The sequence below is a fragment of the Marmota monax genome, unplaced genomic scaffold (assembly GCF_021218885.2).
Source record: "Marmota monax isolate L192 unplaced genomic scaffold, Marmota_monax_Labrador192_F-V1.1 WCK01_AAM20220418_F8-fsc00145, whole genome shotgun sequence".
NCBI lineage: Eukaryota > Metazoa > Chordata > Mammalia > Rodentia > Sciuridae > Marmota > Marmota monax.
Window position 1 is genome coordinate 5,540,101 of NW_026695201.1, and position 22,411 is coordinate 5,562,511.

Consider the following 22,411-nt stretch of genomic DNA (forward strand, 5'->3'; position numbering starts at 1 on the left):
CACAAAAGAGAACAATTACTTTCTACTTGAGTGATGAGAAAAGGCTTTAAGAGAAACAGATTGCATGAGAACTGGGCTTGAAGAATGGAAATAGACAAATCTCTATCTTTTGAATTTTGTAAAAGACTTTCTTGGGTTTTTGTTTTTATTTTTCATCGTGCCACCATATATATAAATAAATGACCTCTTTGTAGATGCTGGTCATAAGTTGAATTTTTTCTTGTCTCTGATTGAAAGAAAAGACTTTCCCAGTTTTTATCTATCCCAAACAAGTTGCTTACTTTATTTTTAGCAGCTTTATTGAGGTATACTTGGCATACAAAATCAAATATCTTTAAATGAATAATTTCTTAAGCTTTGATGTATGCACACCTGTGAGACTGTCACCTCAATCAAAAGGGTGAGCATTTCTGTTACCTCCAAAATTTTCCTTTTGTCCTTTTGCAATCCTTCTTTCCCATCCTTCCACAATCTACCCCTTGCTAAACCCCATATCCTATTATTGAATTTTGAGTCTTTTGTAAACTCTGGATATAACCTTTGTCATATTTATGACTTACAAACCTTTTCTCCAAGTCTTGCTTGTCTTTCCTTTTAATAGTGTCTTTTGAAGAGCAAGTGTTTTACATTTTGATTAAGTCCATTTTATCAGTTTTTTAAAAAAATGGATCGTGCTTTTGTCATATCTAAGAAGTCTTTACCTGGTTCAAGGTCACAAGTATTTTCTGTTTTCATCTAGAAGTGTGATAGTTCTAGCTTTTATGTTTAGGTGTATGCTACAATTTGATTATTTTTTTTTTTACATGATGTGAGGGTAGATCAAAATTGCCCTTCCCCCTCTCCCACATCCCTACCTCAGCCACCACCATTGAAGGTCCACTTCCAGCCTCATTTGTTGAAAAAGTGTTCTTTCTCCACTGAAATACTTTCACATCTGTTAAAAATCAATTAGTTATACTTGTATGGTCAAATTGTATTGCCTAGCATATGCTACACAAGTGCTATACCGCTAAGCTACATCCCCAGCCCTATCTATCCACTTATAAAAAGAAATATGTATTTTTAAGGAGGAATACATCAAAGACAATTTTAAATATATTTTTCTTTGGTCCTCAGACTCACACAGCAGGTGCTCTGGTTACAGATGTCTTGTGAATTTTTTATAATAAATCAAAATTTACCAACTTATGTTTGTGAATAAAGAAATGAACTTTAACCAGTATATTTTCAGTCTTCAGGTGTTTTTTTTTTCCTCCAAGTATTAAATTGTAGTGTTTTTGTCTATATACATATGAACTTGTATATTTATGTGTATGGGTAGACAAAAAGGAACTTTTTTCTTAAACTGTATATGTTCCATTTTATTAATGAGAACATTTATCATCATGATAATATGGTAACATTTATAAATGAACTTTTCCTCAGTATGGTTATTTTTCTGCCCTTAAGGAACATCTCTGGTTTGATTTAGCAGCGGTTCTGAGGGACACAAAATTGCTTATGTTTTTTAATAACACACTGGATTTCTGAAGTATTCACTTTAGTCAAATTCCTCAATGGTAAATCCATTCTTCCTATACAAAGTAATGCTTTTTTTCCATGTCACTAATGAAGATTTGGGTTTTATTAAGTCAAATTTTAAATTTAAATCTTCCTCATTCCCCACCTGGAATAATAGAATTGTGGATTTTTTTAGGGGGGTGGGAGTACTGGGGGTTGAACTATTTACCACTGAGCTACATCCCTAACCGTTTTTATTTTTTGTTTTGAGATAAGGTCTTGCTAAGTTGCCTATGCTGGTCTTGAACTTATGTTCCTCCTGCCTCAACCTCCTAATTTTCTAGGCATGCACCACTACACCCAGCAATCATGGATTTTTCATTGTGTTCACACACAAACACACAAAACATACAATTTTCCATTTTAACAATTTTTAGATGTACAAATCAGTGGTGTTCATTTCATTCATCAACTAGTACAACCATCAGTATTATCTGTTTTCAATACTTCTTCACTCCAAACAGAAATTCTGGACCAATTAAGAAATAATTCCCCAACGTCCCTCTTCTCCCAGCCTCTGATAACTTCTAAAATCATGAAATTTTAAGAGGATAATAGCACTATGGTGCTCATGTGGGCCATTTTCCCCTCCATTACAGGATACTCTATTTCTCTGAAATTATTTGCTATTGCAGTGTTCTTCATTAAGTGAAATCATATTTTCTTAATTATATAATTGTTTTCCATTTATTCTATCTTTTACCTCTGGGACTACAAATATGTACATCTTATTTTTATTTCCTTTCAGTCAACCTAAGGTCCTGAAGCCTTTTTTCATTATAGTTTTCCAAACCTCTTAATTTCAGAACACACAGTTACTCAGAGCTGTTTGGAGAAGGGAGGAAAGAGGTTCATGGACAGCTAATATACATCATTGTTCATTGTGCTAGACACTGGAGGAAATGTTGGTACATCAGTCTGGGCCCTATCAGGAGGCAGAAACCACAAGGTGATTTAAACAGAAGTAGTTTCTCTTGAAAGAATTATTAATCTATAATAAAAGAGTACCTGTAAGATGTAAAAAGAAGGCAAGTATCCAGGAAGGACAAGCTTAGAAAAAGAACCCATTCCCAAGAAGCCCTGCAGATTTCATTGTGTGACTGCAGTTATTATATGGCAAAGAAGTTTACCTGAGGTTCTTAGACCAGAGTTGGTCCCAGATGCTGGAAAAATAGAAAGCAACCCTCTAGGGACCAAGTACAGGTGATCTACAGCTGGTGGGTGGGCACACAAATGGAGTTGGGGTGTAGTGCAGGTGAGAAGCATGGACCATGTAATGTCTGCATTTGGAGAGCCATGAGAGATGAACCAGGTGGGGAGAGGGCAGGCTAGCAGAGAGAGTTGAGATGACTCTGAATGGGAGATCTGGAACATCAGTGTCTTATTTTGGGAGTGATTACCAGATTGGGCATGTGTTCTGAGGTTTCTAGGGACTGTGTGTTCTGGGCACATGGCTGGGACAGAATGCTACGAGATGTTCCATTACTGTGCTGCTGACCATCTGTGTAGCAGCTGGACCAAGGGAAACCTTTCCTTCTATAGCATCCCTCCATTCTACAGAGAAAATTTAACATCACCCTTACTATACAGGATATATACTTAAAGGAATGCTATACATTATCATAACACATATTGAATGGCAAATTGGAGCTGAGTAGCAATAACTTGATAATTGTTATTAGAACATAGTTTACCCTTAAAGAATGTAGTTAGATAGAACTTGATCATTCCATCACTTAATCCTGATAGCAAACCCTGAGTGGTATCATTATCATTCTTAAGATGAAGAAATTGAACTTCAGTTACATTAGGTAACTTTCCCATAGTCACAAAGCTAGTAAATGGTTGAAAACTGACTACCAAGATTTTGCTCAGTATTGTCCACCTTCTGAGACAAATCCATTCACTCATATTCCTGTAGCTAATTTTTATTATAAAATTGATATCTCAAAATATAGGATAAACTACATTTTAAGGTAAGTGAGGGTTTGGTAGACTTAAATGACCAGCCCAGGCAAAACTCAGGAAAGATGAATATCATCAGAAGCACGTCACATTATGAGCAAAATAAATCAAAAGAAATTGATTTTTAAACTCTTGATTCATAGTAATGAAACTGCAAAACTGTAAGAACAAAATATTTTGAACAGTCTGGAGAGAGAAAATACATTGTCTGCAAAGAAACATAATTTTTTTAACAGCAGAAATAAGAGAAGACTGAATAATCTTTAGGAATATGGTAAATGGGGCACCACGATGCATGCCTGTAATCCAAGCAATTTGGGAGGCAGAGGCAAGAGGATGGCAAGTTCAAAGCCTGCCTGGGCAATTTAGTGAGACCCTTTCTCAAAATAAAAAATAAAAAGAGTTGAAGATGTAGCTCGGTGGTACAGCACCCCACCTGTGGGTTCAATTCCCAGTACAGAAAAATATATACATTGTAAGCTAAATGCCATCAAGTGCTTATATTGTAAGTGCCATCAAGTGCTAAGCTGAGAAAGAACTCCTTAAATACCTTATGAAATTATGAAAGTCCAATAAAGAAATTCTGTGAAGCATTTGTAGAGAGAGACCTGGAAATAAAAGAGCAGCCATCCTTAAGGAAGAATGAATAGTTCAGACCAAGAAAGGTAAAGACAGGGAAAAAGAAGATGGAGTTTTAGATATGAAATGCTTGGTGACTTCCACAGGTGCAGTCTCAGTGAGAGGTGGGGACAGAATCTTTCTGTCCCTTGGCAGTAGAAGAAAGGAGAAGCATGGTGTGATGAATCATGGCTTAACGGTGAGATCAAATAGATACCTATTTTAAGAAAAGGAGACAGTACTACCCTTATAAAGGGAGAAAGAAAGGGTACTATGGGGATAAAGACTGAAGGTTTGTACAGTACATATAATTTGAAGCATTGTTATTTTTTGGACATGTAATTATATACAATCCTGATGTCATAGAATGAATCTAAAAAATGTCCCCCCAAAGCGCATGTGTAGGTAGTGTAGCAATGTTTGTAGGTGAAAAGATTAGATTATGAGAGCCTCATCAGGGGATTAATCCACTTGATGGATTAATGGTTTAAATGGGCCACAGGGTGGTAACTGTAGGAAGGTCTAGCATGACTGGAGGAAGTAGGTCACTGGGGGCATGACCTTGGACTATATTTGTGCCTGTTCTTCCTCCCTCCCTCTTGACTGCCATGAGCCGAGCAGCTTTCCTCTGTCACAACCTTCTGCCATGTTATTTCTGTGATGTAGTTAACCACCTTGGAGTGAAATCAGTGAAACCATGAGCCTAGAATAAACTTTTCTCCTTCTGAGTTGTTCTTGTCAGGTATTTTGGTCACAGCAATGAAAAGCTGACTGACCCAGCTGACCTGGGATACATAGGTAGACTCACATAGATATGAAAGATGACAGATGCTATCATTAGTCATTTGATTCTTTTATGAAGCCAAAGAAAAACACTCCCAGGATTTTTAAAGCAAACTCTTTAGAATCCCTGCTGTCCCTTTGGAGTTAGATAAGAGACCTCCCAAGGTAGAGTTGATTCTACTTCATAACTTCCCTTCTGTATTGGTCAACATAGTGAAATATCAGACACAGGCTATTTATGAAATAAAGAGAGGTTTACTTTGGTTTATTTTTCTGGAGATTCAAGTCCACAATCAGGTGGCTTCATGGGTTTGGCCCTTTGGTGAGGGTAGCATATCACGGCGGGAGTATGTGTTTGAAGTGAAAGGTCACATGTTGAGCCAGGATTTATAAGTGAACATCTGCACTTTCCTGTGCTGTTTCTGGTAGGATGAGCATCTCTTCTTCCTTCCTCCTCCGACTTCCCACTGCTGGGATTCTTCAGGGACCTGGGACAACTATGAGATGGAATGTCGAGATGCTTAGGAAAAAAGTAAGGATGGGTCCAGAACAGAAAGAAAGTTTCCAGTGATTCAAAAATATTCTGAGGGATGAGAGGAAAGCTATGAATCTCACAGAGGAAAAGAGTCATCTTTGGAGAATCAGAGTACACTGTCAAAATTTACCCGGAGAAGAGGGTGAAAATGGTTTTGGGACATGAGTGAAAATTTGTACTAGAATGCATGCGATTTTCAGCAGCCCTGGGAAGTAATAGAAGCTCAAAAGCATGAATATACTTCCTTCCCCTTCTTAGTTCATAAGCTTCTTCATGTGGAAAATTGGGTAATTCCTACTCATGCATATGTATGAAGAGGCACTGTCAATGAAAGGTTTTTAAAGCTGGAGGAAATAAAAACATCAACTCCTCATGAAATATTACTCAAGACTAGAGTGATGGACACTCTATATGTCAGATGTGCTGCCCAGAAGTGATATGAGAAGTTAGGGAGAGATCTCTAGGCTGGGTGGCCTCCAGAAGCCTAGTTATCAGTTGTCCCACAGTTAAGCAGAGGTCCCTGGAGGATCCTTAGTACATAGTAGGTGCTCAATAAATACTGCATGACAAAGCTAAGACAGGCTAGATCTGCTTGTTTGCTGCACTAAAATGTTCAATTTAAAAGTCCATTAAGCCTATTTTATCCTCTTGTTGGCCTTGTCCTGTACCTTCTTGGTGGCCTAAAAATAGCCCCAGAGAGGCGCAAAGCCCACTCAAGTGAATAGACACAGAAGAAAACTGAAACTAACTGTCAGAGTGATAAAAATTAAACCTCTGGATCTGTCTCTCTGGGCCTGGCCTTAGAGGGCATCTTTTGCACTAATAATGATGGAAAATCCAATTAGACCAACTTTAGGAAACTTCAAATAATTAAATACTCTCTACCAGGGAGAGAATTACCCTGTGGAGGAAGTAACATGGGAATAGGGAAGACAGGCTGGTCCCAGTTCTATTATGAAACGACTGACTATTTTTAAATTTCATTACTGTGTGCTTCATTTTACCATTCTTGAATGCAGGAAAGAGAATTGATTCATGCATCTTAAGAGGGAAATTATGTGCAAATAAAACAATCATTTTTTTCCCTTGACATCCCTCCCTGATACGAAGTGGGTGCTGGCCTGGGTGTCTTGACATTTCTTAGGACATAAATCTCTTTGAGAATTTGATAAAAATTGGATTTTTTTTTTTTCTAGAAAAAAGTAACTCTCAAACCTGCTTGCAAATTTTTTAATTTTAGGAGATTTCATGGACCCCATAGTCCTGCATGTTCATGAACTCCAAGGTGAGACTCCTTGGAATCAATAGGCATTATACACCATCTATTTGCATCTAAAACTTGGATGGTTTATCATCAGGCAGTCATTCTACTACTTGAGTTTGGAGTAGGAGGAGGGATAAAAAACAAACCAATCTACTTTTCTTAGCGATTCAATGTTTGAATGATTAATGGATTTTACTTTACCAGTGCAGAAGACATTTGCATCTTATTAGAGGAGTCTTATAAGTCAAAACAAAGCAATCTTATATTGATGATCATTGCGGGAGAGGGATTTGCAAAGGGAGAGCCTTTATGATGTCCTTGGAATCATGAGAATTGTGAGGAAGTTGGCATAGGGTGTTTTAGTCAGGTTTTCACTACAATGACCAAACAATTTTAGACCACAACAATTTTAGAGGAGGAAACATTTATTTAAGGGCTCACAGTTTCAGGGGTCTTAGTCCAGAGAAGGAGCCCTATTCCTCCGGGCTCAAGGTGAGGCAGAAGAGTGTGGAAAAGGGAAGCATCTCACATGGTGATTGGAAGTAGAGAGTCTCCACTAGCAAGATACCAATATGTAGCCCAAAGTCACGCCACAATTCTCACCTCCTCCAGCCACACCCTACCACTTCAGTTACTTCCCCTATCAGGGGATGAATTCACTGATTAGGTTAAGGATATAACCCAATCATTTCTCCTCTATACCTTCTTGCATTGTCTCACATGTGAGCTTTTGGGGGACACCTCACATCCAAACCCCATCCTCATAGGGTCTGGATTCCTCACTGATGGAAAGACCAGGTAATGATGCTGGGGAAGGGCCATTGTGTTCCCAACATTAACCCCTAAGGCAAATAAACATTACTCTTGATTTGGAGCTCTTGTCCCTGTATGACAAACCTTTAATGTTAATGGGTAATCTCTAGGGTTGTGGCAGGACATCTCACAGTGGCTGCTTAGACACTTAGCACAAAACCTTAGTCTAGATGCAGTGTTGTAGTGCCCTGTCCTCTAGCCTGACAGGGTAAGCCCTCTGTGGAGTCATCTCTGCCCCACCCTCTACCCAAGTAGGGGGATTGAACCCATAGGCATTCTACCATGCACCTGCATCCCCAAACCTTTATATTTTTAATTTGGAGGTAGGATTTCACTAAGTTTTCTAGGATGACCTCAAGCTTGTGATCCTCCTCCCTCAGTCAGCCTCTGGAATTGCTGGGATTATAGGTATATACCAGCATGTGAACTTATTTTTGTGTCTTGGAATAGTTGAGAAGGATGATGCTGTCACCGCCCTGAGATCATAGCCAGATTGTGCACTAAGGCTTTCTCTCTAGTAGCCAGACCTCAGACTGGAGCTGAAGATGACTAGGCAGTTCAGAAGGTTATACATAAAATTCAGGAGTGATGGGATAAGAAGAACTGGATTGTCTTAATCAAGAGACCCTGAAAAGCTGGCTCTTGGGGAATTGCAGCTTTTCTCAGTTTCTGACAGCAATTATGATCAAACCACAATTACTTAAGGTGTCTCCTATGTTTGGCTTACAATGCTGCCTATCAAATTCTTATTAATCTTTCCAGTTGTATTTTAAATGCTATACCCATCAGGAATTCTTTCCTCATTTCATTATCATCCACAGAATGAACACTTTATTTTATTTTTTATGTGGTGCTAAGGATCGAACCCAGGGTCTCACACATGCTAGGCAAGTGCTCTACCACTGAGCTACAACCCCAGGCCTGGACATTTTATTTTTATTATTCTTTTGACCCCTGTGGCTATATAACCCTTAAGTCCCTCCTTTTATTATAGTTATTTATTATCTACCTTATATATTTAATAGTGCTATGGTTTGGATCTGAAATGTCCCCCAGAGGTTCATATATTGAAGGCAGAAATATTATGAAGTCAGAATTTGAGGAAGTGATTGGATCATGAGGCTCTGACCTCATTGGTGGTTTAATCCATTGAGGGTTCGTATTTGATGGTAATTTGGAGATGTTGGAAACTTTAGGTAGTGGGGTGTCATTGAAGGAAGAGTATGTCTAGTCCCTGACCCCTTCCTTGCTCGTTTTTCCATGAGATGAGCAACTTTTCTCCGACATGCCCTTCCACAGTGATATTTCTGCCTTGGAATCAGCTGAGTATGGACCGAAACCTCTGAAAATGTGAGACAAAATAAGTCTTTCCTACTTAAGCAGCTTTTCTCAGGTATTTTGTTCTAGTGGCAGAAAACTAACCAAGTAGAATATACATTTTATTCATCTTTGGGGCTTCTTGACCCCACTGTTTTACAAATAATTGTGTTCAATGTATCAGTTTAGTCCACTTCTCTTTAAACTTTTGCAAATATTTTCAGAGAGCAGGCATTCTCATTCTGTAGATTTTTATCTAGTATTGAATGGATGAATGAAACGACCAATCAACCTACGAACATTTGTTGGACATTGAGCATAACCATATGTGAAGTATGGGGGGCGGTGGTAAAATGTTAGCATTAGACAATTTGAATTTATGTTCTAACAGAAGATATTAAGCAACCCATCAATTACTATTTAAAAGGCATTATTGCGATTAGGAACACTGAGAAACAAGAGGGTATTTGACCTTGTTTGTCTTTGCTCAGAGAGAGAGCACAGCCCTTCTTGGTGCTGTGGGATTAACCACTCAGCGGGCTGCCTTTGAAAATGTGCACACTCTCTCCTTCAGTTGAACAGGGATTCCAGCCCTGCCCGCCATCGCCATCATTGCTATGCAGTTAGCACTTTGCCTGAGGGGCCTTTGTCTTTTTTTGTGTATTGTCTTGGCCTCTGACTTCATTTCTTGTCTCATTTGTTGCAGTTTTTACTAATAATTCATAACTTTTTTACTAATAATTCATAACTGGGAGTAATGAAACCATAAAACTCAGTAAATGTGTTCACCTTCTTTTTATTAATAGCCCAAATAAAAGAATTTTTGGAGGGTTTGAGCAAGAAGAACCCTTGATAGATAGGGGCTGATGGATAGGATTTGCACGTGGGTTCATTGTCTCCATTGGCATGTGAATTAATCATTGAAAATGGTCTTGACTGCTGGGGGAACTGGAGTATTGCATGCACATTTCCTTTTAGACTTGAAGCAGCTGTCCATATAGTGGGCCAGTGGTCTGATCTGCCTATCCCCAAACCCAAACATTGTTTGGTGTGTGCATATGCACAGGTATGATGTATGTGTATGCATGTCTGTGTACTCACGTGTATATACTTCCACTCACATACACACATCTATTTATGAGTATGGATGTAAGAATGTATGTGAAAAGACTTTTATTAGTAAAAGAGCTAAACCCAAATCCTTCCTAACTGCCTTTGTTCACTGATGGGAAAGACAAAGCCCTAAGGGAACAATTAAGCCTGTCAGATGCTTCAACCGATATAGAGGAATTTGACAAGTTAAATGTAGAAGAGAAACTGCAAGTGCTCATGAACCAGGTCTCAAGAGAGCCTTTGGTGTCCCTGGCCTGGCCTCCCACCCATCTAGCACCCATCTATTTACACAAGCCCCATCCCTCAGGAGGTCAGAGCCACGATAAATTAATACGTATCTCCTCTCTAAGGAGATAGCAGCAAAATGTTTTGGATTGCACTTGTTTCCCTTTAGATCCATGTCATGTTTCTTGCAGTTGTTCCCACACTCAGGAAAGGGGAAGTAAGTAAGGGATGGATAAAATGGAAACTGGGCAGTTGTATCAGCCATAGCTTTCATCAGGGCAGCTGATTAACCATTATGTTGACCTCTTACTTCACCCTATCCCTACTTCCACATCACACGCACGGCCTCAGCTCTCTAACAGGGAAAGTCTTGGCATCTTCAAAAGGCCATCAAAGTGCTGAGAAAGAGAGCAGGAGATCATCCAAGGATAGGAGAAGCTCCCTCCCACCTTAGAGGCAGGTTCATGGTCAGCGCCATCTTGAAATGAAGATGACTCTTCCACTTGGACTGTGTCTTCTGCTGTCTGTCTACATCTTGGGCCATTATTTTTCTTCTATTTTCTGTGGATCTTGAAACTACTTCTGCTTTGTTCTCTCTTTTTTAGCCTATAAACTGGCTCAGATTTCTCCATTTGAAAAATAAAAGGTGCTCACTAACCTTCTTGCCCTTTTGCTCCTGAGGTTTTTGGTATAATTGCATTGGCTGGCTGTGTTCCAAACCTGCCACATGCTTTTCAACAACTGGGCTTCCAGAGCCGCTCTACTGAGACTGTCCTTGCCAAGGCTACCGTGATGTGTTTGTTGCTAAGTCCCTGCTCCCTCTCTGTCCACATTCCGTTCAGTCTCTGGGAAGCACTTGATGCTATGAACCTTTCAGTCCTTGTGGAGACTCCCTCCACCCCCCAACTCCCATGATGGCCTTCTCTTGTTCCTTCTCTGATATAATTTTTTTTCTACTCAGTAGTGGTTTTTGCTGGCTATTCTAGTTCTGCCCTTCATATAGATAGATACTGTTAGTGGAATTCTCTCAATGAGTCCTTTTCTTCTTGTCCTGTGTGCTCTACATGGAATCTCATACTTACCATGGTCCTCAACCTCCGCCCCCTCAAGTCCTAATGACATCCAGATCTGTGTCTCTCATCCCTTATTTCCCATTGCCTCTTAGGGGAGTCAGTCTGAGTGCTTTTAGCCTCTCAAAGTTGAAATGTCTAGGACCAACCACACTTTTTCTCCTCTTTACCTGACCTCTCACCCTTCTCTTCCTTCTCTCTGCCTTGACCCATTTAATGTTTAATCCATCCACCAAGGCACTCAGAGTCTTTTACTTCCCCTTCCTTATTCTCAGATCCAGATAAATGACCTGGGTCCACCTCCACATATTCCACATTGCTACCCCTGCCTTTGTTAGGATTTCAGCATTTCTCACTGGACTTAGCGGCTCAGTCTGGCTGCACAGACTCTGTTCTGTATAACAGAGTACATAGTGTTCCTTCACCCACCTGTGCCTAGCACTCGACTTGCCAAACTCAAGTTCTCACTGAGGCAGGCTCCCATGTGTGTAGATGAGAAGACCAAAACTTGAGGATGAGAAGATTCACCCAATGTCACAGCTGTAAGCAGCACGACAGGGATCCAAGTCCAGCCTTTCTTACTGGCAAATCCCAGGTCCAGATTCTTTCTGTTCCACAAACTTTCCACATTGCAGTAGCCTCCTGCTCCTGTCCTCTTCCAGTCCATCCTTCACACCACCATGACTTCTTGCTATAGCATTTGTCTGCTCAGACTCCCAGTGGTATTCTGAGCCCACAAAGTAAAGTCTGAGTGCACAGCTGGGCTCCCCAAAGATGGCCTTGATCTTTTAGTCCCACCTTCTACCAGTCTCTTGGCATGTCCTGTGTTCCCCATGCCCAGGCAGACTGTACTTCACCACTCCATCCACGCCTTTCCCTGTACAGTATCTGTTACGAGTGCTCCTCCTTCCCATCTCTATGATGGATAGCTTTCTTTAGCCCCCAGACCTTCTATCCATCCCTCCCCACTGTGTTCCCTGCCCAAGGAGGCTGACCTGTTGGACCTCTTGCAGAGCTCCTGTCAGGGGGCACATGATTCTCTCATCTGGATTCTGGAAATGCTCACTGCGCTGCCTCCTCTGGCCTTGGGATTTCAAGTGTCCCCCACCCCCGGCGCTGCATTACCCCTTTGATGTTTTCCTTTACCTTTGTAGATAGTCCCCTATTAACTTGCCTTGGAATCCTCAATTGATGTGCTTCCTGCCAGGACACTGATTGATATATTCCTCATTCCATAATTCTCACCACACCTTCTCCAAGGTGCAGTGCAGGTGGCAGCTGCCCTGTGTGCCTCTTCTGACTCTCACAGCCAGACACTGCCTCCTTCTCCCAATCTCATAATACTCTGTTTCCACTCTGCACTTTCAGACCTCACCATCAGTACATTCAGCTCTTCAAGGGTAGACTCTGTATCCTTAGAGAACTGAAATGAGGCAGACGAGGACTAGGTATAGAGTAAGATGCACATTTCTTTTTCTTTCTTGGTTCTTTTCTTATTTGGGGGACAGTACGGGGGATTAAACCCAGGGGCTGTCTATCTCAAAATAAAATAAAGGGGGTGTAGCCCACTGTGTGAGGTCTTGGGTTTAATCCCTAGTACCACCAAAAAAAGAAAAAAAAAAAAAGAAAAAGAAAGAAAGAAAAGAAAAAAGAAATCTTATATGCTTCTTCCATTTTGCAGTTGAGAAAAACTGAGGCTCAGAGTGGTCAAGTAATTTTGAGAAACTGGAGGAGCCACAGCCTTACCTGTATCTTTGTGCCAGTTGTTATTTCTCCACATCACAGGACTCTAGTGTGCCCAAGGGGAACGGAAAAGAAAAGTGTGAACCTTTGCTTATGATTTATTTTGCCCTGGAAAGATTATGCATCATGCCACTCTCCACATAGTGCTTGAAGGAAAATATCCACCGTCTTGAAAGTCAGAGGATAAATTATTCACAGAGAAAGAAGAAGAGAAAGCTACATTTTCTAAGCAATCTCCCCCTTCTCCCCACTGCATACCACCAAAGTTGTGTCTCTGCTATATGTGGTCTGTCGATTTTTCTCTTGGCCTTGTGGCTCTGGGGCAAAAGTTGTGTTTCTGAGCAAGAGCCTTCAGGAAGCCTGAGGATCCTGAGAAGTATAGAAAGGATGGGCTAGCCCGCGTCAAATGTGGACACACTTGAGTATATGAACTCAGTTAACAGAGAGGAAAGAATTGACAGCTTGTGTAAATGGATTTGTTGTTGTTGTTGTTGTTTTGTTTTTACAACCAACAGCAGGTGAAGTTATTTTGGAGAAATTATGAGTATTTGAGAGAAGTTAAAACCTTGAAGTGTATGAAAAGATTTTTGTATGGCAATTCTATGAAGAATGCTGGCCTGTATTTTGCCTGCCTGTCAAATACTGAACAAGAAGAAATTAAATTATCATGTGCTTGACATTTAGAAAATGCTATGGTGATGGTTTGTGGTTGATTCAAGTACAGCAGGGAAGATTTTAGTGGGACATAAGAAAGAACTTGTTAACAACAGTGAAATAAAAACACCAATTAGCCACTGAGATAGGCCACAAGGGTGCTTTAACTAGACTTTCAAAAGATAAATATGTATTTGTTCTGGCTCTCACCAGATTTTAGAATTCAATTGAATGCTTATTCCTTACTCTAGGTACACAGTAGATTTTTGCAACAATAATTTAGACATTTGTGTAATTCCTTAGAAATTAGCTCCTATATTTGCATTTCTATGCCTGCAGTTGAATAAATGAGTTTCGCTATCTCTTGAGGTTTCTCCCAGCCCTGGAATCCCAGGCTTCCTTCCAGAACATACCATCATGAGCTAGGTCTGTGACATATGACCTAGGCATGGTGACAAGCAGATGACAAGCATACACTGGGGAAGATGCATCCCCAAACCTCAGTGTCTTTGGAAGTAAGGAGACCAGTTCCACGAGGGACTGTGGACATCATTACTTGAGGTCATTACCCTTACTTCATGCCAAATAGCAGCCCTGGGAAAGTGAAATCTGAGGAAGGCAGTCTCCAAATGGATAATGAGGAGTGAAAAAGATGGAAATTGAACTAACTTATAATAAAAGAAAAAGAGTTGAAATGATAAAGAGCCCTATAAAGACAGAGGGAGGAAAGAAATAATCAGATAAAAGCAGTAATGACAGAAAATTTATCAACATGAAGGAAAATGTTATCTAAAGATAGTTAAAAGTAAATTAAGAGGCATGGTAAAAAGATACCATGTAGACACACAGAGATCCCCATGCATTCCTGCCATGATACAATACAACCAGTGGGGAACTTTTGTCATGGTGTGTGGACTTACTGCCTCCATAATTGTGAGCTCAGTAAATCTCTTTTCTTTGTAAAATAGTCTGTCTCAGGTTTGTCATTATGGTAGTGAAAAACAGACTAATACAGTGCCACATTCAAACTGGAGAACCACCTTTCTCTATCTCCAGAGACAGTGATGTTGGGAGAACAGTGACTATTTCTGTTTGTTCTTCCATTTGACATGTCTAGATTTGCTTCCACAGTTCTAAAGTATTTGTACAAAATTTCTTGTATTACAGAATATTTGCCCATCTATTATCTCATGTGAACCTTACGACCACCCTGTAAGACATTTTTATTATTCTCACTTCAAGGATGAGAGATGGGAAAGAATTTACTAGAGGCCCCTTGGCCAGGTGTAAATCCTCTGGCCTCAGGTTCTGTGCTTTGTGCTGTAGCAGGAGAGAGTTCTGGAGTAAGACTGGGATGACTGGATAAGCCCCAGCAGCGTTTGATTGACAGGAGAAGGTAGGGAAGTTCCTCTGTGGCTCTCGAATGGGGAGATATATGGCTGTAGACATGTTGTCAGCTGTGCAGGTGGCTCAAGACCTTTCCTGTTCTCTTCAGCCAAAAGGTTCTACATCAGCAGATGGTTCCCCATGAATGAGGCTTTAGGAAGGATGCTAATAATATCTGGGAGAATATGGCTGAATTAGGGTTCTCCAGATAAACAGAACCAATATATGAGAAAGAGAAGGTATATATGTGTGTGTATTATACACATGTATATGTACAAACATCTACATACATAAAAAATATTATAAAGAATTGGCTCACATGATTCTAGAGGCTAAGAAGTCCCAAGATCTGTATTTGGTGCTTTTTTTTTTTTTGCAATGCTGGGAATCAAACCCATGGGCTCATGCGTGCTAGGTGAGCACTCTTCCAACTGAGCAACACCCCCAACCCCCAAGATCTGTATTTGGGAAACTAGAGACCCAGGGGAACTGATGTATGGTTCTTTTCTTAGTGGAAAGACCTGAAAACCGGGAGAACTGTTGGTTTAAATTCCATTTTGAAGGCTGGTAGGCATGAGACCCAAGAAGAGGATTCACACAGGAGGAGATCTCTCTTACTTAGCTTTTTTGTACTATTCAGTTCTTTAATTGTTTCAGGGCATGCAATCTGCTTTGTCCAGTGTTAATCTAATCTAGAAACACCCTCACAGATACACTGAGAGTAGTATTTGGCCAGATGCCTGGACACCCGTGGCCCAGAAGAGTTCCCATATAAAATTCACCATCAAATTGGCTGTATCATTTTAGAGCTCATTATTTCAGAGAGAAAGAATGACAGTGCAAAAACTGGTCTCATGGCCAGAGGCTGAGCCACATGTCCTGCCCTTTTCATATTTTTATTTTGAGACGGGGTCTTGCTAAGTTACTGAGTGCCTCACTAAGTTGCTGACACTGGCATTGAACTTGTTATCCTCCTGCCTCAGTTTCCTGAGCCACTGGAATTATAGGCACGTGTCACTGCACTGGCTAGGGATAAGAATTTTAAGACAACAGTACAATATAAATGACTCCAGTTAGTCCCCAAGGACTCTCAAGAAAAATCATGTTGCTACCCAGGTTTCCTTAAACTATTCTTTAAAAAGTACATACTGTAGAAGGTGAGGCTTAAAAACAGGTATGAGTACAAAGGAACAACCATTACAGAGAGCTGAAACCCTGACGGAAGATGAGAGAAAAAGAATGGAAAGAGAGAGTTGGCACATATGGAGAAACTCTCAAGTCCCATTTTTATAACCATCTTTCTTATTTTTTCCCCTGTCAAATAGAGAACTGATCTTCAAATTAGAAACAGCAAAACATATGTGATTTAAAAAAAAAAAGAAGATGTTCAAAAACCATGAGGAAAAATAAAGGCATCCAGTACTCTTCTCAGTGTGTTCAGCCCTCAGTTACTTGGGTCCTAAGAAAACGTGACTGTAAAATAGTGATCGGTCATCTTTGCAAAATCATGAGGAATGGATATTAGAAGACTGCAAGATTAAGACATCTCACTTTTTAGGAGACAGTAAAATCTGGGTCCAGGAATTAAAAACTAGTGAATTTGTCATTGCTGCTGGAAAAAACTTCTAGAAGAGATCATTGGGCAGATGGTCTGACATAGTCTGGAAAAGAAAAAGGTGATTGCTAGGAGCCAGTCCTGGAAACCAGGAAATATGCCTTAGAGCAGGTGTGCAAACTAACTTTAAACATTTGAGTTGACCACAGGGTGAGCTAGAAGTGAGATGTTGTAACTAAAGAAAAAACATGATTAGAGATGGTCTGCTAAAAATTGCATTCTTGGGCAGAAAAGATTTATGCAAATATACTCTCTGTGCTCTTCAGATCGCTTTATGAAAGTACATTCGGTTATGTAAACTGTATTTTAAGAGATTCATTGGCAAATTGGCATATGTACAAAAAAGGTTAACAAGGAAATGAAACTTGTATTTACTAAGCAGGCAACTTGCTGTGTGTTAGGCATTGTGTTAAATGCAGCATGTATGTGTTTGTATACCCAAAACAAGGCCTTTAAGAGATCATAATATGTCTATTTTGGATGAGGAAACAAAGGATTATGTCAGCTAAGTAACTTGCCCAAGGCCAGTAGCTAGGACTTAGTACAGCTAAGCCTTGAACCTGGATTTTTATCACTCCAAAGCTCAAGTTCTTCCCATAATACAAACCTGCCAGAGGGAGAAGGGATGTGATGGGCTTGTTGAGGAACTATTGAAGAGAAGAGGAAGTGTTTGTCTTTAAAAATGAAAGGAATAGGGGCTGGGGATGTGGCTCAAGCGGTAGCGTGCTCGCCTGGCATGTGTGCGGCCTGGGTTCGATCCTCAGCACCACATACAAACAAAGATGTTGTGTCTGCCGAAAACTAAAAAATAAATATTAAAATTCTCATATTCTCTCTCTCTCTCTCTCTTTAAAAAAAATGAAAGGAATATAAACATGGTGGTTGTTTCCAAATGTTCAGATCATTGCCACTTGGAAGAAGGCTTAGATTTGTGCTCTAAGGCCTCAGAGGTTAGCACTAGGGCAGTAGTGTAGAAGTAATAAGAGCAGTTACCATTTGTGATAAGTTAATCCTTCTTAATGCATTCATTCTTTAAATCTGATGAGGAAAAAACAAATTTACCTGTAGATTAATAGTCTGGAAGGAGGGTATTGATGATGGGTTTGGTGACTCTTTTATCTCTTTGTCAACTTGAATTCCAATATTATACTAAACTCAAAATCCAATTTCTCCAAGAAATTATTTATCTTTTGCTCATTTTGGGAAGCTTATGGACCTAAGAATCTGCAGAATTTTCTTGCTATGGCTTTAAGCACAACAGTTTTAATAGTAAGTAAAATTATAATTCTTTGCATATTTTAAAATAAAAGCAAGAAATCTTAGAAAATTTAAAGTGGGAATAAAGCCTTGTGAAACCTTAGGAATTATTATTAACTCATGCAAACTGCTTCGGTATCCTGCCTTTGAATTTGTAAAAATTAAGAAGATTGACTTGGACAGTTTATAGAAGCAGGATTGGAAGGACTCTAATCTTAATCATACAGATGAAGAGGGAAGGTGGAAAGTAAATCTTCCCTCTTCCCTGAAGTGCTCACATTTCTTCCCCAATTTCAAACACCCACTCATTTACAGCCCTTAAGAAAATTTGAGTTGTGAACACTGAGTGCGATGCCTGTGATCCCAGTAATTTGGGAGATTGAGGTAGGAGGATCATAAGTTGGAGGGCCACCTGGGCAATTTAGCAAGACTCTGTCTCAAAATAAAAAATAAAAAAAGGACTGAGGGTGTAGTGCAGAGGTAAAGTGCCTTGGGTTCAATCCCCAGGAAGGAAGGAAGGAAGGAAGGAAGGGAGGGAGGGAGGGAGGGAGGAAGGAAGGAAGGAAGGAAGGAAGGAAGGAAGGAAGGAAGGAAGAAAAGAATAAATAGAAAGATAAACCAAGTCATGGAGAGCAAGTGTTCTTGAAATATATTTCTAGATCTGGGAGTTTGGACTTGAGCCTTTAATTTGTTGATTTATTAATTTGTTGATGAATGAGGTCATATGGAAAAAGTCTGCTACTTGATTGTGTTGGTGGAAACTTTTTTAAGCAGGAACTAAAAGACTGTTTGCTTAGCTAGAGGTTATTTGCTTCTCAGGACAACACATTACATTTCTGAACTCAGACACAGCAAGCAGAGCAGTTTCCAGAGAGCTCCAATCCAGAGGGAGTGGCTGTACTCAAGTACAGGTTGTCATCAGACTTTCTGAAGTGCTTTGTCTGTTAAGGTTACTTTAACCTTAGCTCACCACTGTCCCTGAGTGCCTTCCACATCTGTGTCATGTTGGCATGCCAGTTCACATTCATCTCTGCAGCATCAGATTTAAATCCAGTTCTTGGTCCTTAGGGTGTTACATAATAAATCAAAAACCCAAAATCAAAGGAGTTTTATGTGCAATGCATTTGAACTAACTGGACCTGACTTCCTGTGGGGAAAATGAACAGCTGAACTGACTACATTATAGGTGCTCATTAATGACTGTAGGAATGCGTTGCCTCCTTCCTGAATAGGCATCAGGAATCTCCCATGTGCCAATCACTGTGGTGGTCCTGGGGATGCCACGATGTGGTCCTTATTCCTTCAAGGAGCTCTTGTTTAAAACATCGTAGTGTGAGATGCATGCTTTGGCACAGATGAGCCACAGGGGTTCAGCAGTTCAGATTGCTAAAGGAAAGAAAAGTCTTCCCTGAGCCAAGTCCAGAATGATGCCAAGGGTGCTCACAATGGTTGTAAAGGCAGGAAGAAGTATGAAGCTAGTCCTGCAGGCCTGCATAGGTTGGGACTATAGAGGTGTACAAGAGCAAAAGGCAAATACCCCCTGCTAAGGAGTTTAAGATTCTGTCCTGGAGGTAGTAGGAAGCCTTTGCAATGATGCAATGGAATTCGTGTTTTTAAAACCACCACTTTGCTTCATCTCACTCCAATTAGATGACGGCCAAGCCATCAAGAATACAAAAAATAAGAAATGTAAGAGAGGATGTGGGAAAAAGGAACACTTACACACTGTTGGTGGGGTTGTAAATTAGTACAACCACTGTGCAAAATCAGTATGGAGGTTACTTAAAAGACTATGAATGGAACCACATACAAACCCTGTTCTACCACTCCTTGGTATTTAGCCTAAAGAATTAAAATCATTATAGTACAGTGATACATGCATACCCATGTTTATAACAACACAGCTCACATAGTCACATTATGGAATCAGCCCAGGTGTCTGTTAGTGGATGAGTGGATAAATGTGGGTATACATATACAGCAGAATTTCATTCAGTCATAAAGAAGAACAAAATTGTCAGTTTCAGGAAAGTGGATGGAACTTGAGAGCATTATGTTAAGTAAAATTAAGTGAAATTCAGAAAGTCAAGGGTCATGTTTTCTTTCCTATGTGGAAGCTAGAGAGAAAAAAGGGATAAAAGGTAGAGGCAGATCTCATGAAAACAGAAGGGAGGTTAGTACAGAAAGGGAACCAGGGGAGGAAGGAGAGGAGGAAAGGGAAGGTAGTAGGGAGTGAAATTGACCGGATTATATTGTTCTCTTCTGTGCATGTACAAATATGTAAAAATGAATACCACTATTTTAATGCACCAATAAAAATGTCTAATTAGAAAAACATAAAAATAGCTGGGAGCAGTGGTGCATGCCTGTAATCCCAGTGGCTCAGGAGGCTGAGACAGGAGGATTGCAAGTTCAAAGCCAACCTCAGCAATTTAGCAAGGCACCAAGCAATTCAGTAAGATTCTGTTTCTAAATAAAATACAAAATAAGGTTGAGGGTGTGGCTCAGTGGTTGAGTGCCCCTGAGTTCAATTCCCAGTATCAAAAAAAGAAAAACTATCACTTTGCTAGCAATATAGGGGATGGATTGGCAATCGGTAAGCTAAGAAGTAGAGACACACCCTATAGAGGCTATTGCAAATATCCTGGTGAAAAAATGAGAACTAAGGCATTCCTGTGGAGTTGAAGAGAAACAGAGACATCAGGGAGGTTCAGGAACTTAGTCATCAGTGATGGATATTGAGGAAGAGTAGAGGAACAAGTCAAGGATGTCCCTGAGATTTCTCACTTGAGTGGATATGATGCCCCTCATTAAAATGAGGCTCAGGAGGAGGAAGGCCACGTTGACTTCCAGAATTAGGGGGATGATGGTGAGATCAGGTTGGGAGTCTAATGAATTTGAGAAGCTTGAGAGACATTCATGAGGGGACGTCTGAGAGGGATGGCCAAATGGGCCTAGAGTTCAAGCAGGAGGAGCTGTAGTACCATTGTTGGCTTGTCCCTTTATGGGAAGACAGTTTGGCATTAATAGAAGATTCAGGGACTCTATGGTCTTGATAACTTTAGACAGCTCTCTTGGAAGCCATGTTATCAATTTGGGGATCATTTAGAGGTGGTAGAATTGTGAGATGTATTGAAATGACTCCCCAAGGTGAACCTGGGATTCTTCCCAGTGTTGTTGTTCTCTCTTGCCCGTTCTTCTTTTGAATGTCCCCGTAAGGCTCCTGCAAGAAAATCTCAGTTATTAGACTATAGAGAAAGTGCATTGGTAAAGAGATGTAAAAAGACACTTTACTAAATATGTCATCTTCTTAATAACCCTGCAAGATTATTAGCAGTCCCATTTTACAGTTATCACAACTGAACCTCTGAGGGGTTACCTCATAATAAGTAGTAAAGTTATAGGTCAAATTTTAGACTGGTAACGTTTCATTCTTTTTCTCCTATATAATACAAATTTTTATTTTTTAAATAACAGGTCTATTAACCCCTGGATGAAAGTTCCTAGTGTTATTGAGAAAAAAAAAGTTTTGTGTAAATGATTTGGCCCCAGTCCCATTTATCAAGAGCAATACTCTTTCTGGATTACCCAAAACTCATTCCTCTGATGCATCCCCTAAACCTCACTTCCCCACCTCCTCCTACAATGGTCAGGTCTGGTGGTTCTTATGGTGCCCTATTCTAGGTCCAGTTAATCCACTTAAGACCCTACCACCAGGGCCATACTTATAATGTTTTCCCCTTTCTTTCCACCTCCACTTTTCTCTCTATCTCTTTATACCCTAAGCAGTCATAGGGATCCTTTAGTTCTAAGGAAGCATACAAAGTCAGTGCTCTGCTCGGAAGCCTCTGATGATTTCTCAACTCACTGAGAATACAAGGCCTCCTTTTTATAAATTTAAATTTTAACTTTTTAATGATTTTTAGTTACAGATGGACACAATACCTTTAGTTCATTTATTTATTTTTATGCAGTGCTGATGTTCGAACCCAGTGCCTCATATGTGCTAGGCAAGAGCTCTACCACTGAGCTACAACCCTAGCCCCAAGGCCTTTTTTTTCAAGGCCTTCTGTATTCTGTCCTCTGGTTGCTACTGTGATCCTGTTACTGACCATACTTGCTCCACCTGAACCACACTATCTGTTTCTCAAGCACCTCTAACATGTTCTGCACCCAGCAGGGCTTGTAGTCTTCCTGTACTTACTTCCTGAAGTGGTTTTGCCTAGCTATCTGTGTGACCACTCTTTTGAAAATAGCAGTCCCCACCATGCTCCATCCCTGTTCTGCCTGAGTTTTCTTCATCTCACTTGTGTATTGACATCCACATGTAAGCCCAGTGAGTTCAAAGGCTTTGTCCGATTCTCACTACATCCCCAGCTTCTAGGGTAGCAGGTAGCATTTACAGCACTACTTGAATTGTGGAATTAATACGTGGAAGCCATGGTCCTGGCAGAGAAGTGGAGTCACTATGACCAAGGACCTGCAGTAATGAA

At 40.2% G+C, this 22,411-nt stretch overlaps 1 protein-coding gene across 6 annotated transcripts in view; it reads left to right on the top strand.

Annotated features, from left to right (window-relative positions):
• Positions 1-22,411, top strand: part of LOC124082526 (carboxyl-terminal PDZ ligand of neuronal nitric oxide synthase protein) — a 305,891-nt gene that overhangs the window by 225,996 nt on the left and 57,484 nt on the right. The gene's annotated exons all lie outside the window — the stretch shown is intronic.